A 19,646-nucleotide genomic window follows, 5' to 3' on the forward strand; every position below is an offset into this window, starting at 1 on the left:
CGCAGGGTGGAAGGCTACAAGAAACCCAGAAACCAAGATGGCCGCCAGCACATGTCAAACGAAGGAGAGCAGCAAGCAGGTAAGACCATGACAGACGCTCCTCACCCGAGGCATCCAGCCAAGAAGAACTTTACCCAGCAGCCGTCACGAACTGCAGAGACATAAATAAACCAGATTGCTCCCAAATTCCAGTGACTAGATAATATTGGATTATAAATTATTATATTGCATATGGCTTATCAGACACCCAATATGGGCAACCACATCGGGGGAGATGACATTAGCCGTTTATAGATAGGTAAATGGCTCAAGGTTGCTAATATACACACAGGGGGAACACAATCGGCTAGTGTCGACGTTGAAGCGGCTACTAGTCATGTCAAGTCCCCACAAGATCATGGTCAGCATTTGGTAGACCATTGGTCCTTTATAGGAGTACCGCGGTGACCATTCAGACCTCCCCTTTATATATAGTGTGAACAGCCCACTGGACTGGGCACGGCCACACTACATCCAATCATGGGGTAAAAACGGGGTTACGTATATATAAAATCCCCGGACAGGTCATTTGAATGACAATCCAGTCCCCAGGGTTAAAATCTGTGATCCCCAATCATGCAAACCAGCCCCCTAGGCCAACCTAAAGAAATAATTCACCCCTAGTGTGTCCATAGCGGTTGCTGGCCATTTCAAATGGGAATAATTGAGGGATCGGTTCATGGTAGTCCAAATAGGTGCATTTGGAGGAGTGGACAAGCCAGGAAGAGTGTTAAAAAAATGGACCTTTACAGTAAATGCTGCCTGTGGAGAAAAAAGGTAAATCAGTGATGTACAAGACTTAAAATCAATCACAACAAACCAGTTGTTGAGCACTATACTTATGTTATAAAACTATGTAGTTTATCTAAATAGTAAGAGTTCAGTAGAAAACGGAGTGGGGGAAAAAATCACGTTAGATGAAAATACTCAAGTTGAAATCCCTATTAAGTCCTTTTGGTTCAAGGGTGTTCAGTCTATGAATCCATATCAGTTCAAGTTTCTTGAGGAGGGTCTCCCGATCACCTCCCCTCCGAGGTAATGAAACCCCATCAATTATCTGGAAACTCTGTTGAGAGATATTATGTCCAAATCTAGAAAAATGTTCAGAGACAGGGAGTTCCATAATAGATTTTCGGATCTTCGATTTATGTTGCGCGAGTCTTTTTAATTTCTTGTGTGGTCTCACCCACATATAAAAGTCCACAAGGGCATCATAGGATGTAGATAACGTATGACGAATTACATGTATAGAAATCTTTGATGTAGTACCTGTATGGGGGTGTACAAATGAATTGCCCCTAATCATGCTGCTGCAATAGCAGCAGCCCAAACATGGGAAGCAACCAGTTTTTTTAGAGCGCGACCGTGGTCTTGGAGTAGAGTCTGCATGAACCAATTTGTCCCTTATGTTCGTACCCTTCCTGTATGAGAGAAGTGGAGGATTTTGAAACTCTGGCAAGCCCGGGAAAGCTTGGGTTAAAAATCCCCAGTTCTTCTTAATAATAGTCGCAACCTCATTTCTAAGGGGGGAATATTTAGAGACAAATGGAATTCTACAGGTGTCTCTTTTGTCCCTGTCATTCTTAATTAGCGTTTGTCTAGTGGAGGGTAGCCTGCAGGTATGCTCCTCACCCGAGGCATCCAGCCAAGAAGAACTTTACCCAGCAGCCGTCATGAACCGAAGAGACATAAATAAACCAGATCGCTCCCTAATTCCAGTGACTAGATAATATTGGATTATAAATTATTATATTGCATATGGCTTATCAGACACCCAATATGGGCAACCAAATCAGGGGAGATGACATTAGCCGTGTTATGTTGCTCAACATGGAGTACTTGCAATTGGAGATACAGGACAATAAGAAATATATTGACGATCTTGAGACCCAGATTGGAACACTATTACCCAGGGCTGATGCCATAGCTTTGCAAGAAAAACTGGGTACAGATCTCAGTAAATATCGCACTAATATTGAGACTACAAAACGGCAGAAATGGCATAGGGATATGGATGATTATACCAAAGGGGACATTTACAAAAAAACACCCACAGGACGACAGAGTAACCCACCAAAAAGAACCAAGTCAAGGTCCGGATGACCCTATAGTAGAACGGATACAGACATTACAGCAACAGAATCCTCTGAAGATCTAAGTGATGTCGCCCCTTTTTTAGGACAAAGACAGGGAATACATCAGACAAGCGGAAAAGACAGAGACAAAGGAGGGGAGGACGCAAACATAAACGATGGAGGAAACACCATGAATACCAGATCGAAGAAGCCACCAATAGGCTTGAACTGGATTGGACAAATGAACACAGAAGGACTCCTCACACAACAAACAGAGATGAACACATTAGTGGTAAATATATCCTCACACACCTTTTCTGATTTAGAATTACCTCTCTTAAACAAAGGGCTATCCTTTTGTCCAACTACACAGATAGAATGGTTTGACTATGACATAGACTTATTTGCCTTCTTTAGACGACTGAGACTCAAAGCACACTTTGCTGATTGCACACCAGAAGGTTCAATAAAAAGAACTCCAATCATTAATAGTGATACTACACTCAAAAGTCTAAACCTCTCAAAAAAAAAAAAGAAAAAGTAATTTTTATCCCCCACATAACAACAACATGATAGAAGCCTACATATCTCTAGGGCAGGATGACATTGAGAAACTTAAGAAACAATCTCCTCAATTTAGATATAGGTCTAATCTCACAAAAATGGAAAGAGAGGCACTTAAACAGTTAATCTGTAGGAGTGACATTACCATGAAACCGGCAGACAAGGGGGGAGCCATTGTCATTATGGATACAGATAAATATGAAGAAGAAATCAAACACCAAATTAGTGACACATCGGTATACCTGCAGGAAGAAGAGGTAGCGTATTATAAGACTTAACGTTTAATAAATACTCGGATAAAAATTACGGACATAATACAAAATGCCAAAAAGTGTGCACACCACAAACGTGTCACAAACAACACAATTACCAAACATAAACAGTCACCATAGGAAACCACAGTAGTATGGTTACAACCATGTGAACGAAGTAACACAATACCCCAATCCCACTACCCCCTCCGCAGTCGGAATACACAAGGGTCGACAACATAACAACATCTGTCACGAATAACCAGGTTATCAATTTATCATTTAGACCCCTATCCACTGCCGAAATTACACTACTCGGCCGTGGAGTATCATTTGTCCCCACCTCCAACTTTGAAACATTCAATTGGATTAAAGATCTCCACCTGTTTGCGTGCAGATTGAGATGGCACAAACATTTTAAAATCCAACAAAAAAAAGGAAAGCCGCGAACTGGGCATCCCGGTGGAGATCCTGGAGGACGTGAAAACCCTCTATAACCTCGAATCCGAGCTACCATCCAGCAAAGGGTTTGGCCTTTTCACGGAATTGAAGAATAAAAGTTGTAGAATGCCACCACAGGGGGATATCTCCTGCATAGATGTGTTTCTTAAACACACGATCGCTGACATAACCATGCTTGAACCATCTCCCTTTAGGCATAATTGTAGCCGAGAAGAGAGGAGGGCCATCAGTGATCTGGAAAAAGAGGTGTCCATCACTGTCAAGCCATCCGATAAAGGGGGCAACGTGGTAGTGATGGACACCTCTGCATACCGCTCTATGTGTCTCACTATTCTGAAAGATAGGAATAACTACGAATCCATCCCTATGGACCCCACCAAACAATACAGAGCAGAACTTCGTGAGATCCTGTTGAAAGCGAAACTTAATCATCTTATCAGTCAGAACGAATTTGACTACCTGGATCCCCTACACCCAGTGATGGCAACATTTTACTGCCTACCCAAGATACACAAGGGGGTGTCACCCCTGAAGGGGCGCCCCATTGTGTCTGGGGTAGGCAGTCTCTCACAGAACTGTAGGATCTACATAGATCAACTGCTGAGACCATTTGTTGAAAGTCTCCCTTCATATATCAGAGACACTGGTGACCTTCTGACCAAACTTGAGGGCATCTCAATTGAGGATAATTGGTTCCTCGCATCAATTGACGTAGAGGCCCTTTACTCCTCAATACCCCATGAAGCAGGTATTTCGGCCATCAGTCACTTTTTGAGGGCAAAGGGTCAACAGTTCTTGAGCCACAATGATCTTGTTATTGAACTCCTTCGGTTCGTATTAACACGTAACTGTTTCCTTTTCAATGGCACGTACTTCCACCAGCTCAGGGGCACCGCGATGGGCAGTTCCTGTGCGCCATCGTACGCAAATCTGCTCCTGGGCTGGTGGGAAGAAACCATGGTGTTTGGTGATCCCCCGATGACGGGTCTCACCAATGTAGTATTGTGGTCACGCTTCATAGATGACATTTTTGTCATCTGGAGCGGGCCAGAACGGTCATTCCAGGAGTTCGTGGCTGATCTCAACAAGAACTTGATAAACCTGAGATTTACATCAGTTATTGAGAAAGATCACCTGCCATTTTTAGACATCTTAATCCATAAGGGCTCATCAGGGCAAATTGAGACTTGTATCCATCGCAAACCAACATCTACCAATTCCCTGTTGAAATGGGAGAGTAACCACCCAGGTCCCCTGAAACGGGGAATCCCCACAGGGCAGTATTTGCGCCTTAGACGCAATTGCTCGAATAATGCAGAATTTATCAACCAGGCAGGTGACCTACGCAGAAGGTTCCGTGAACGGGGCTACCCAGACAAGGTTCTGCGTAATGCGCTTCAGAAAGCGTTAGCTCAGGAACGTACAGACTTGCTCCATGCTACCAATCACCCAGAGAGGAAGACCACGAACACCATGAGAGTGATTGGTACATTTGACACGGCGGCTGGTCAAGTCCGCAGCATTATCTCTAAGCATTGGGAGACCCTCCTAATGGACCCTGATTTGGGTGATGCCCTTAAGTCCTACCCCTCCATTACTTACAGGAGGGGCAGGAATTTGAGAGACCGTCTGGTGCATAGCCACTTCGCCGGGACATCCAGCCACAAAACTTGGCTGGGTGGTCCTGTGAGGGGCTGCTATAGATGTGGCAGTTGCAGTTTTTGCAACTATGTACAAACTGGCAAATCATTCGCTAATCGTGACAACGGGTACAATAATCACATAACTAGCTTTATCAACTGTCGGACGTCAGGAGTGGTGTACCTGATCACTTGTGACTGCAGTGCCCAATACGTTGGCAAAACGAAAAGAGAGTTTCGCCGCCGCATTGGGGAACACTGGAACGATGTCCGGAACAAAAGGGACACATCTGTGGCAAGACACGTGAACGAATGCCACCATGGTCTGACGAGTGTCCTTAAATTTAAGGGCATTGAAGTAATCACCAGAGGCAGTGATGGTAAACCTTTTAGAGACCGAGTGCCCAAACTGAAACCCAAAGCCCACTTATTTATCGCCAAGTGCCAAGCCAGCAATTTAACCTGAATAGCAATATAGTACACTGCTCAAAAAAATAAAGGGAACACTTAAACAACACAATGTAACTCCAAGTCAATCACACTTCTGTGAAATCAAACTGTCCACTTAGAAAGCAACACTGAGTGACAATCAATTTCACATGCTGTTGTGCAAATGGGATAGACAACAGGTGGAAATTATAGGCAATTAGCAAGACACCCCCAATAAAGGAGTGGTTCTGCAGGTGGTGACCATAGTCCACTTCTCAGTTCCTATGCTTCCTGGCTGATGTTTTGGTCACTTTTGAATGCTGACGGTGCTTTCACTCTAGTGGTAGCATGAGATGGAGTCTACAACCCACACAAGTGGCTCAGGTAGTGCAGCTTATCCAGGATGGCACATCAATGCGAGCTGTGGCAAGAAGGTTCGCTGTGTCTATCAGCGTAGTGTCCAGAGCATGGAGGCGCTACCAGGAGACAGGCCAGTACATCAGGAGACGTGGAGGAGGCCGTAGGAGGGCAACAACCCAGCAGCAGGACCGCTACCTCCGCCTTTGTGCAAGGGGGAACAGGAGGAGCACTGCCATAGCCCTGCAAAATGACCTCCAGCAGGCCACAAATGTGCATGTGTCTGCTCAAACGGTCAGAAACAGACTCCATGAGGGTGATATGAGGGCCCGACGTCCACAGGTGGGGGTTGTGCTTACAGCCCAACACCGTGCAGGACGTTTGGCATTTGCAGAGAACACCAAGATTGGCAAATTTGCCACTGGCGCCCTGTGCTCTTCACAGATGAAAGCAGGTTCACACTGAGCACATGTGACAGACGTGACAGAGTCTTGAGACGCCGTGGAGAACGTTCTGCTGCCTGCAACATCCTCCAGCATGACCGGTTTGGCATTGGGTCAGTAATGGTGTGGGGTGGCATTTCTTTGGAGGGCCGCACAGCCCTCCATGGGCTCACCAGAGGTAGCCTGACTGCCATTAGGTACCGAGATGAGATCCTCAGACCCCTTGTGAGACCATATGCTGGTGCGGTTGGCCCTGGGTTCCTCCTAATGCAAGACAATGCTAGACCTCATGTGGCTGGAGTGTGTCAGCAGTTCCTGCAAGATGAAGGCATTGATGCTATGGACTGGCCTGCCCGTTCCCCAGACCTGAATCCAATTGAGCACATCTGGGACATCATGTCTCGCTCTATCCACCAACGTCACGTTGTACCACAGACTGTCCAGGAGTTGGCAGATGCTTTAGTCCAGGTCTGGGAGGAGATCCCTCAGGAGACCGTCCGCCACCGCATCAGGAGCATGCACAGGCGTTGTAGGGAGGTCATACAGGCACGTGGAGGCCACACACACTACTGAGACTCATTTTGACTTGTTTTAAGGACATTACATCAAAGTTGGATCAGCCTGTAGTGTGTTTTTCCACTTTAATTTTGAGTGTGACTCCAAATCCAGACCTCCATGGGTTGAAAAATTTGATTTCCATTTTTTTATATTTGTGTGATTTTGTTGTCAGCACATTCAACTATGTAAAGAACAAAGTATTTCAGAAGAATATTTAATTAATTCAGATCTAGGATGTGTTATTTTTGTGTTCCCTTTATTATTTATTTTCCATGTATCATTTAGCTATAATAGCCTGCCTACATTCAATGCACTGCCTGTGCCATTCATAGTACGCACTGCGCTGATGAAGGACAGGAAAAATCAAAGGCATATTAGTACACCAAAGACTTTTTCAAGGATGCGGGTGCCCACAGAGAGGGCTCCGAGTGCCGCCTCTGGCACCCCTGCCATAGGTTCGCCAACAATGCCCTAGGTGGAGGGGACTGGGACAAACGTATCCTCCAGAGGGAGACCTGGTGGATATATAAGTTGAATACCCCCTGCCCAAACTGACTTAATGAACAGTTGAGTTTTGGCTGTTTCATTTAATTGCCATACTTACCGTATCTGTGTTTTACATATAGCACAGTTTGGGATTATTATCTCTTTAGTCCCACTATTTGGGTTCGCCGTTGTCTATGAAGTATAGCCAGCGACCCCAAGTTTTTTCTATGCTCTATGAAAGCGTATACTCCTGCTGGAGTAACCGCCCCTTCACTTAGCGATGCGCTGATTGGCTGCCTCCAACTTAGCACCATCAATGCATCATTAAATATATCGCACTTTGTCAATACCATCTCTCTGGTCTCTCTATAAGGTTTGTCGCCGCCTGTATAGCCGGCTATTCTAAGTCTCCTCCATGCCCCATGGGATGCGCACACTCCTGTTGGAGTAACCGCCCCTTCACCTAGTGACGCGCTGACTAGCTGCCTTCAACATGGCACTACTAGCACGTCACTGGTAGCCGCGCCCCCACACACGCCCTCTCCGGCTGTCAGTGACTGGCTAATGACGTCACCAGGGCTGTGGAGTCGGTAGATAAATGGTCCGACTCCGACTCCTCAGTTTTTGGTACTTCCGACTCCTCTGTATTTAATATGCAAATGTATTTCATACATTCCTTGAATTCCTTGAAGGAAAGAAAGGCAACATACATGTCATTACCACAGAACTACTGGCTAGGAAGCCGCTGCCTTCTCCTTTGTGTGCTGATCTTCTGAGAGCAGTGGGAGGATCCAGGAAGGGGAATTTATTTTAAAACATGATTTCCCTAGTAGAATCCTATAGTCATGTTTTAAAGTTTAAGCTAACAATCTGAGTTTACAAGTTTTTATAGCCTTAGCTGAATGACAGCAGTTTTTCAAATGGTTTACAGCTTCAGTCTTGAACTTCAGTCTTGAACTACCCGTTCCCTTCAGTTATACAAGTGTCTCTAGTCCTGCAAAAAACATATTTACCTAATCAGTTATCAGTCAGAGGCTAGGTTAACCATGGGCGTTGCGTTTCCTGTAACAGCGGAACACAACACAATGGAAACTTTAAGTATTGCCGCTCCTTAACTGTGCGTTGCGTGCCATATAGTGAAGCATATGAAAAGCATGCTTCTTCATGGTCACTTAACGTGTTCGTTTTGCAGTAACGTGACGCACTGCATGCATTGGCCTTTATTCTTACAGTATAGAAGTACTGTATTTTTCTCAAAAGTGGGGGAAAAATAGCAGTGCGTCTTATGGGGGTGAATAGCCTGAGAGGGAGGAGGGGCTGGGGGTCAGCATCTGTTTCTGTAATGGCAGCTGGGCCCGGTGCAGTCACTGTATTCTACTACACCGGGCCCCACTCACTGTAGTATACGGTAATCATATCTAACTTGTGGGTATTGTTAAAGTATTGTTAAAGATGTGTGAATTTTATTCTATATTTTGTATCTCTAGGACTGTAATGAGTTAACTTTTTCTTCTTCAAGTGCCTCCCAGCCCCCTCTTTGTTTCAAGACTGGAGAAGAGAGGGGGGGGGGGGGGGGGGGCAAAGAGCTGTGCTGTGAGAAGTGTCTGTTTTCTCATCTTTGTACAGGTGTATAGATTGTGGAGGAATGCATAAGCCAATCATATGACTTGATGATATGTATATATTATACACGGCCTATAGAGAAACACCCCCTTGAAGTGTCACATATGACGTATGCAGTATTATTGTTAGGATAAACGCCATTACAAAATGGCGACGATAACCAGATGTTTACATTAGTTCACATTCCAAAGTAGTGCCCAGTGCGCAGATGCCAGGGTGCTATCTCCTCTCTCTTATCTCTTCTTCCTTTTGAGCCAATGAAATAATGCCTGGGCCTCAGAAAGTACTGCCCTTTTCTGAAGATACATATACCACTTACTTTCTATAATAAATTAGAGATTGCTTTGACCAGCTTCTGTGTCAGTGTCCAGTCTCTCAACCACACGTGGATATTAACCCCCTGGGGGTACATTGATTTGGAGCACCAGAGTGTATCTCAAATGCTCTAATTTAGGGATACTTTAACAGATGGCACCCCAGATGGGACCCCAAGGCGAAGGGAGCATCAACAGCCGACACACAAGAGGCCCCAGGACTTGACGAACGGCAGAGAGGAGATGGCCGGCTTTAATAGAACGGTAAGAATACTCTTACCCGCCTTTCTGCCATTTAGTTCGTCACTTCATGTTGGCTTAGTCTGCTGTGAGGTGGTACCCATGTAAGTATAGTAGTCGGCTAATATGCTGAAAGCCTGGGGTCCATAGAACCATAATCTGAATTGATAGATCACTCTGGTGTGTATATGTGTTTATGTGTGTCAGTATGGTCCGAGGAGTGAATTGAGCATGGACAGTAAGACCACAGACAAAGGGAGGGGACAGTAACCTCCTGGTTTGGAAGGGGGCGCTGTAGCGCCGAGGTGTGGGACAAAGTAAACTCCGGCTCACCTGGCAGGGAGACGCGTGGAACCGTATGACCCTTAGATAAGGGAAGACTGCAGAGATATTCTCCACCTGACCTGAACCCAGGAAGGCGCGTCTGGAGCCGCCTGAGACATGCGGGGAGTCCCAGCTGACTAGTCAGACGTGATAGTCAGATCTGAGCCAACCAGTGGGAGGGTGAATCCTTTGTCTGTGGAGGAAAGGGTTAAAGGTGCCTCTTTACTCCTCTGTTTTGTGTGCGTCAGTCTGAAATACTACTGTTGAAATGGGTCAGTCCCAGTATTATGAAGAAGGAGAAAATACAGCCCCTAGCTAGTATCGAGGGAAGAGGGAGATTATAGGATGTGATATTAATGGAGAATTGAAAGTTAAAATGTGAAAAAGAATGTTAGAGAAAGTGTGGCCCCGGAGAGCAGGTCGCCTGGCTGACAACAGGGATGAAAATCAGTAAGAATCTGTGAAGTTAGTGCTTACAGACTGTGGGCATCAGAACTCCTGTGATGTTGAGGGGGGGGGGTTCTGATGAGTGAGAAAACAGAGCAGTGTCAGGATGTTAATTGATGGCACTAGCAAGAAAGAAAGTGCCACAGTGTCTGCAATCAGAAAGACTCTTGTGTTAAATGTTCAGAAATGAACTGGTTAAGTTTTGTTACCCTAATAATATGTGTGTGTTTAAATAGGGAATCATGCAGAGTAAGTGATGTGTAATATATTATACTAGACGAAGAATTGTTCAATATTTTTCTTTCTTCTTTCCCAAACAGTGTAATGTGGGAATCCAGCTTTTAACAAAATTACTGTATGATTATAACATGTATATTGTCTTCTTATAAGATTTGATTAATCACAGAGTGAAGACCAGAAGACATTGGAAAACGCAACACAACAGCGACATAGAACATCAGCAATTCTGGGTGTGGTGTGGCTATCTGTTTCCAGGAAAGCTGTGTTTGTCTGTGCTGCAAGTTTTGGGATGAAACAAAGAAAACTTTGTGGCTGGGTTGGAAGACATAAATGATTCAGTGAAATGTGAATGGGTGTGGCTTTGAGTTGTAGTTGAGTCGAAAATGTGTGAAGACTGATGGATGTTTTTAGCAGAGCTGTGAATGCAATTCATATTTTATGTATAAGGGCGTGGTTATGAGCTGTTTGTGAAAATGAGTACATGAAAATGTGAATGCGTATGGAGTACGATATTTGTTTTTTAAATAATATGCGCATTGAGGATTTTATTTTATTTTCCTTAGAAGATTTTTGTTTTTTTATTGGTGCCAAATTGATTTAGCTGTACATTTTTTTTAATTGAAGTCAATGAAAGTTTCTTATGGGCCCTTTGTGTGTTCATGTCTGTATTGTCAGATCTGTTTGTTTCAATGTTTGAAGTTACGTGTTACATGTTAAGTGTTGTGCTTCACATCAGAGCTCTGTTCTTATGGACAGCTGGCACACTACTGACGGACAAAAGGAGGACCACAGCGTCCAACTGAAAGGGGTGGACTTAGATGACTCAGAGCAGAGGGAGAAGGATAGGGGTGGACGTTACAGACAACGACAGCCCTTGTGCCCATCCCCTAGTTATAAGACACTCCCATGGAAGATGAGAAGTCCTGTTTTCCAGTCTATTAATTCCACGATAGGAAAAGTTGGATACTTCTGTAAGCCAAAATGCAGAGTAACATCAAGCAGCATTGGGTGGTTCAGTGGTTCCAACCATAGGTAGTGTTCCTTTGGCATTGCTTTAGCCCTGATGTCAAACGCCTCATTGAAGTGAGGAAAAAGTAAGTCTGCCACCCTATAATGGTCCTGGGAGATGGGCCTGCAGAGTCTGTGGGACCCAGATCCCAGAAGAGAGAGTGTTGTGCTGTGTGTGGTACTCCTCGTCCTGTTTTTTTTGTCATAAGGAAAACACAAAGACAGGTGAGGGGGGGGGGGGGGGGTTAGATCAAGATTAGGAAACAGGAAATCCAGTATCAGTCTGGCCCAATGATATCCCTCACTCTGGATGATAAAGAAGTAGTCCCGTTTTTGATTGATACTGGAGCAGCCAAGACAGTTGTGCACAGCAAACATGGCCTCCCCGGATTTACTCTCCAAGGACACCAGTCTTTGGGTAGAAGTGGATGGGAAAGTAGTACGCTCCCTTTTCAACAGAAACCATCCATATTCGATTTTTCACAGTATTCCAATCATCTTAAATCTAGCGCTGTACTACTTACTACTAACTTCTTGGCAGTCAGGAGGCCGGGTGGGCGCTCGTAGCGTAGCTCACTACGTCACGCGCCTGCTCCGCCCACTTTATGAATGAATCAGGCACCGGGCCCCGCTGCCATTACAGAAGCAGATGCCGGCCCCCATTCACTACACAGGGACACTGTTATGGGGGGGATATGTGGATGACACATAAGATAAGATGCTATATATGTGTCATCCACAGATGCCCCCACAGTGATCCCCCATAACAGTGCCACCCACATATGCCCCCATAACAGTGCCATCCACAGATGCCCTCATAACAGTGCCATCCACAGATGCCCCCATAACAGTGCCATCCACAGATCCCCCATAATAGTGTCATCCACAGACCACCATTAGTTCAAAACCCACCAAAAGCACACCTTTTGGTTAAAAATATTTTTTTTCTTATTTTCCTCCTCAAAAACCTAAGTGCGTCTTATGGGCAGGTGCGTCTTATAGGGCGAAAAATACGGTAATTAATTATAACTTTTTGTGAATTGGGACATTTAAACTTGCTTTTTAAATTTTTATTCCAATTTAAATCTAGTAGGAGTCTGAGTTGGTTCATTTTTTGCCGACTCCGACTCCAGATACCCAAAATTATAATACGCTACCGCTTCTTCCTGCACATATCCATTAATGTGGTAGCTGGCGAGTGGTATCCATTATCTCTTGCTGCTTGGGCAACTTTATTTATTTACACATCGGTATACCGCCTGATCAACCATGATCCAAAATTTGAATATATGCACAGGATCAAATTATTGGTTGATGACGTGTATGCCGATGATATAATAGATGGCCCCCTCCATGACTACATTATTGTGACAGATCCAATCACTCCGGTTCTATATACCCTGCCAAAAATTCATAAAGACAGGGATAATCCACAAGAACGTCTGTTAGTATCTGGTATGGATTCTATCTTTTCCCCGATAGCCGTGTTTCTTGATAAAATTCATCAAGAATTTGCAACTATAGCCACCTCCTTTGTCAAAGACACCTCACATTTCTTATTAAAACTTGAAAAACTCGAGTACACTGAGGGCAACCTACTGGTCTCTTTTGATGTAGTTAGCCTATACATTACATAGTAACATAGTACATTTATATAATTGAAGAACATTTTAGGGTTAGTTTTACTCTCTTTGGCAATTAATCTTTCGGTCTCTAGTTTGGCGTTTTTATTTGTTTTTTACATTAATATAGAACATGATAAAGGCCTGGAGGCAGTCCAACATAGAGTCAATAACTCTAACTACATCTCAGAGAGTACAGTTTATCCTGTCACTCCTTGAGATTATTCTTACCTGCAATTATTTCCTATTCAAAGATGAATTTTATATCTAGTGTCGGGGGACCGCTATGGGGTTAAATGTGGCCCTGTCATATGCAAACATCTATATGGCATTTTTTGAAGACATGTACGTGTATCCATCCAGCTTCTTGAAATTTGTAAGGGGCTGGATGAGATACATTGATGACATTTTCTTTATATGGACAGGTACACTGACACAGCTTCATGAATTCAATGACTACCTCAACAACATTCACCGGGAACTAAAATTCACTAGGGTCTATTCCTCTAAAAAAAAAAAAAATACAGTTTCTGGACACAATGGTCTATATACAAGACAATGCCCTACATACTGATCATTATACAAAAACTACTGATAGGAACAATATCCTTCAATTCAATAGTTTACATCCACGTGCGATGATTAAATCACTACCTTAAAGTCCATTTTTGAGTCAGTGAAGAACAAAATGTCCAGAATAGACTACAGGAAATGAACCGGAAGTTTACTAAAAGAGGCTACCCTCCACAATTAGTTACGAGACACCAAGACAGTGTCCAAAGCACCACTAGACAAACGCTAATTAAGAATGACAGGGACAAAAGAGACACCTGTAGAATTCCATTTGTCTCTAAATATTCCCCCCTTAGCAATAAGGTTGCGACTATTATTAAGAAGAACTGGGGATTATTAACCCAAGCTTTCCCTGGCGTGCCAGAGTTTCAAAATCCTCCACTTCTCTCATACAGTAAGGGTATGAACATAAGGGACAAATTGGTTCATGCAGACTCCTCGGTCGCACCCTAAAAAAATGGGTTGCTTCCCATGTTTGGGCTGCTGCCATTGCAGCAGCATGATTAGGGGCAATTCATTTGTACACCCCCATACAGGTACTACATCAAAGATTTCTATACATGTAATTCATCATACGTTATCTACATCCTACGATGCCCTTGTGGACTCTTATATGTGGGTGAGACCACACAAGAAATTAAAAAGAGACTCGCGCAACATAAATCGAAGATCCGAAAATCTATTATGGAACTCCCTGTCTCTGAACATTTTTCCAGATTTGGACATAATATCTCTCAACTGAGATTCCAGATAATTGATGGGGTTTCATTACCTCGGAGGGGAGGTGATCGGGAGACCCTCCTCAAGAAACTTGAACTGAAATGGATTCACAGGCTGAACACCCTTGAATAATAATTTTAATTTGAGTATTTTCATCTAACGTGATTTTTTCCCCCCACTCCGTTTTCTACTGAACTCTTACTATTTAGAAAAACTACATAGTTTTATAACATTAGTATAGTACCTAACAACTGGTTTGTTGTGATTGATTTTAAGACTTGTACATCACTGATTTACCTTTTTTCTCCACAGGCAGCATTTACTGTAAGGTCCATTTTTTTAACACTCTTCCTGGCTTGTCCACTCCTCCAAATGCACCTATTCGGACTACCATGAACCGATCCCTCAATTATTCCCAATTGAAATGGCCAGCGCCCGCTATGGACACACTAGGGGTGAGTTATTTCTTTAGGTTGGCCTAGGGGGCTGGTTTGCATGATTGGGGTTCACGGATTTTAACCCTGGGGACTGGATTGTCATTCAAATGACCCATCCGGGGATTTTATATATACGTAACCCCGTTTTTACCCCATAATTGGATGTAGTGTGGCTGTGCCCAGTCCAATGGGCTGTCCACACTATATATAAAGGGGGAGAGGGGTAAATGGTCACCGCGGTACTCCTATAAAGGACCAATGGTCAACCAAATGCTGACCATGATCTTGTGGGGACTCATGACATGACTAGTAGCCACTTCAACGTCGACACTAGCCGACTGTGTTCCCCCTGTGTGTATATTAGCAACCTTGAGCCATTTACCTATCTATAAACGGCTAATGTCATCTCCCCCGATGTGGTTGCCCATATTGAGTGTCTGATAAGCCATATGCAATATAATAATTTATAATCCAATATTATCTAGTCACTGGAATTAGGGAGCGATCTGGTTTATTTATGTCTCTTCAGTTCATGACGGCTGCTGGGTAAAGTTCTTCTTGGCTGGATGCCTCGGGTGAGGAGCGTCTCCGTTACCTTGGAGATCGCTTCCTCCCCCTGACAACAGCTGATGTCGGCAATACCCGTGACCTCTTTTTTCTATTGGCTGTTGCGCGACATGTGCAAGGGCATGGCGCATGCGCAGCTGGAACAGGGACACGCCGGGATTTGGCGCCTACACTTTTTATGTACAGCGCAGGACCTCACAGGAATGCCGCACACTCAATGTAAGTGTATGAATTTATGTGTTCTGTATATATTAGAATACTGTCTTCTTATAAGATATATGATATTGCAATATAGATATTATGGATACGTGTAAAATGTTTAACTATTCTTGGTGACAGGGACTCCCACAACACACACTATTTAAGGCACAATATTATGCTATGTTCACACTGCTTGAGAAAGACTATAAACTAAAAAAATTCCAGTTCACCAAATATCCCTCAGGCAGAGTAAAAGCTAAGGCCAACTCTGTGTAGTAATCTTCAAAGAAAAAAACTTCCAGCACGTAGTAGATAGGAAAATTGCATCCTCTTTATTCCATAAAAGACATTGTGACTAGGGTACAATGGACAAACCTCCCAGCACCTCCGGTCAGATCGACAGGTTTCGAACCAGCTGGTTCTTACCTATGATCTGATGACTGACTGGATTCGAGCACCCTTGTAAAAATCGAATCCAAAGAGCTCCCACTCAAAATATGACTCGCCATCACACAATGGTTAAAACATACAGTTAAAACCTAGAGGAAAGAACTGGAAACCATGCAAAGTTAACACTGCAATATAGATGCGCTATTTAGATTAATAACATCTAAAATACATGCATTAGCGTCAGATTATAGACAAAATAAACGCACAGTGTGCATGAGAACCAGTAAAGACCTACTAGACATAAAAGAGGGAAGAAAACACTAAAGTAGGGGGACAGAAGGAGAAAAAATTCTCACATAAAATATAGAATATAAAATAAATACGTCCAAACCCCACCACAAAACTGACAGCAACAGTGTATCACTGTATCTCAATACATCAATATAATCAACTATAAATATACAGCTATTTGTAAGTATATATGTAAATTCCATAGCATCAATAAAAATGCATTAATTCTTTTCTGAGATTTAATCCATGGGGGATTCTGGTATTAAGGCTAAAAATCCAGAAAGCTTTGCGTAATAAAATTTTCTTTTTAATGTCACCCCCCTTCCCCCCTGGGAGGAGGCGAAACTCTTTCAATAACAAATGTACATAAGCCATCTGTGTCTCGATTATGTGACATTATGAAATGATTGGCTACATTTGATATATTAGTTGCACGTGGGTTTGTGATATAATTAAGGTGTTCGCGAAATCTTATTTTAAATTGACGGCTAGTGCTTCCCACATACATCAGATCACATGCGGTGCATTTAAAGGGAGTCTGTCATCAACATTTCACTTTTTTAACCCTTCCCACAACTCCCTAGCATGCTTACAGTTAATAAAAACGTTACCTCTGGCATCAATCCTGGACTTATAAAACCATCAAAAACTATCTTTATAACATATGCAAATGAGGGCTCGCAAGTGCCCAGGGGCGGCGTTACCCTCGTAGGTGCCCTGCTAGCTCAGCCTTTTCATTGCTTCCCCCCGCCCCTTCCTACCCTCCGCCCATCCTTTCCCTCTGACCGCCTATCTACCAACTTGTTATTCCGCTGAGATCCTGCGTCTGCGCACTCATTCCTTTGGCCGGCGCATGCGCACTGCGATGCCCATTCCTTGTACGGCATCACAGTAATTAATGCGCATGCGCCGATGGACCGCCTCCTTTGTTGTGTTTTCGCGTCGTCAGCCGGCGCATGCGCAATAGTTACTGTGATGCCATACAAGGCATGGGCATCGCAGTGCGCATGCGCCAGTCAAAGGAATGAGTGCGCAGACGCGGGATCTCAGCGGAATAACAAGTTGGTAGATAGGCGGTCAGAGGGAAAGGATGGGCGGAGGGTAGGAAGGGGCGGGGGGAAGCAATGAAAAGACTGAGCTAGCAGGGCACCTACGAGGGTAACGCCGCCCCTGGGCACTTGCGAGCCCTCATTTGCATATGTTATAAAGATAGTTTTTGATGGTTTTATAAGTCCAGGATTGATGCCAGAGGTAACGTTTTTATTAACTGTAAGCATGCTAGGGAGCTATGGGAAGGGTTAAAAAAGTGAAATGCTGATGACAGACTCCCTTTAATTTTGTACCAAACTTTGTGGCTGTTCTGCTTTTTTCTGCTGCGGATAGGGTTCCCAACCCCGTAGTCATCAAAAACATGACTCCCTTTAATGACATAAATAACACCACATGTGTTACAGTTGGTATAGTTTTTGATGGAAAAAGTTTTAGAATTAGTGGAATTACTGAACTCAGTAGTCTGCATCACAAATTTACAAGTTTTACAGGGGTGACCACCACATCTAGCAAATCCGATAAATTTAAGTCAGGTATCTTTATGTATAATGGGAGCACGGGTAAAGAAGGACGGGGACAGAATATTGGCCAAAACCTTAGATCTCCTAGGAACTATTCGGCATCCATGTTTCAAAGTGTCAAACAGAATATTATCATCATAGAGAATTGGGAGACCTCTTTTGATCACCAAATTGGCGACTGTATGTCAACACTAATGTGGGTTTGTCAGTCTCTTTGTCCTCAATGTTTTCTGTTTTTTTATTTTTTTTTTATTTATTATTTTATGATGGTTGTAACTGACAGTATTATCTTGTTTAGTGTAGCCTTTGATCTTGGTGGTCTTATTAAACAGTAAATCGGCCCTTTCTTTGTCACTGGCAATATTAAGGGCTCTCTGTAGCATCCAATTAGAACAACCCCTAGATTTAAGACGGCTCCAAATGGTCATGCATTTGGAAGAAAAATAGGCTTCTGTACTGCAGTTCCGAGGTGCGCGGATAAACTCACCAACCAGGATCGCCTTAATGGTATGTAAAGGATGGTGACTAGAGGCCTTAAGAATAGTATTACCCGATGTCTCTTTATGGAATTTTCTGGTACAAATGTCTGAACCCTGTACACCTGTAAGTCGAAGATCGAGGAAGGAAATGGTAAGAGGGTCAGAGTGGTATGTGAACTTGAGACAATAAGGATTATTATTAACATACTGGACATAATCTGGTATGGCAGACACATCGGCGTGCCAAATGAACTGCAAATCGTCGATGTATCTGCCATACCAGACCACAGCCGCATCAAAAGGATTGTCAGCAGAGAAAATGTAACGCTCCTCCCAATATGCCATCGCAAGGGAAGGTGAGTACTTAGCCCCCATAGACACACCTTTAATCTGTAAGAAAAATTCCTATTGAATACAAAATTGTGTGTCATGAGGAAAGAAGTAATCTCAGAGACATAATCAACAAAATCATATGTATAACTGGTGTATCTATGGAGGTGGTACTCAAGAGCCTAAATGGCCACGTGGTGGTGAATAGAGGGGTAAAGCGAAACTACATCCAGTGTAAGCCAGGAATATTCTTTGCACCATTCATTATTATAAAATGTCCTCAATATATCTGACGTGACCCTGATATACCCAGGGAGTCTCCTAACAAGGGGCTGCAGGAGCGAATCGAGACGCTCCCCCATCCGCTCCGTAAGGGACCCAATGCCAGTGACTATGGGTCGTAGTGGAGGTGGGTTTAGGTTTTTATGAATCTTGGGAAGTGCATGTATAGTAGGTGTTACTGGTGAAGCCACGCACAGGAAATCATGTTCCTTAACTCTGAAAAAACCCCTGTCTTTACCTTTGTCTACAAGAGACATATAATTTTTATAAAACTTAGGTAAAGGGTTCTCATCCAATCTCCTGTAGGTGGATTCATCAGATAACATATCACACATTTGTTGACTATAAGCAACTTTCTCCATAATTACCACCAAACCACCCTTATCTTCCATTTTAATAATAAGGTTAGAACGTTCGCTTAGCTGTTTCAGGGCATTACGTTGTTTGATGTTAAGATTATGGGGTTTATATTTGTTGGGACAACTTATGTTACTAAAGTGAATATCTGTACGTTCCCTTTCCAGAGTTTCTTGGAAAGTATCCATGCTGCGTGTTCGTGACCGCACTGGGTAGTAATTGGGATTACTAGTTATAAACTCATGTCCGCTGGCAATACCCTCAAAGCCCCCGCCTGCTATCTGCAAATCGATCAAATTGACCAAACGCACACTAAGCGTTTATTT

General features: G+C 43.5%; 2 protein-coding genes across 4 annotated transcripts in view; both read left to right on the top strand.

Moving 5' to 3' along the window:
- The window catches only part of LOC121006072 (zinc finger protein 287-like), a 519,245-nt gene that overhangs the window by 243,579 nt on the left and 256,020 nt on the right, over positions 1-19,646 (top strand). The window lies entirely within an intron of this gene.
- LOC121006073 (oocyte zinc finger protein XlCOF7.1-like) overlaps positions 1-19,646 on the top strand; it is a 53,629-nt gene that overhangs the window by 19,673 nt on the left and 14,310 nt on the right. The window contains exon 2 of one of the 3 annotated variants that reach the window (XM_040438968.1): positions 14,728-14,870. The exons of 1 other annotated variant lie outside the window; for it this stretch is intronic. The gene's annotated coding sequence lies outside the window, so the exon portion shown is untranslated. Of the gene's footprint in view, positions 1-2,382; positions 2,407-14,727; positions 14,871-19,646 lie in introns of those variants that run through there. One more of the 3 variants, XM_040438969.1, reaches the window with a different exon arrangement.

Source organism: Bufo bufo, chromosome 6, assembly GCF_905171765.1.
Source record: "Bufo bufo chromosome 6, aBufBuf1.1, whole genome shotgun sequence".
Taxonomy (NCBI): Eukaryota; Metazoa; Chordata; class Amphibia; order Anura; family Bufonidae; genus Bufo; species Bufo bufo.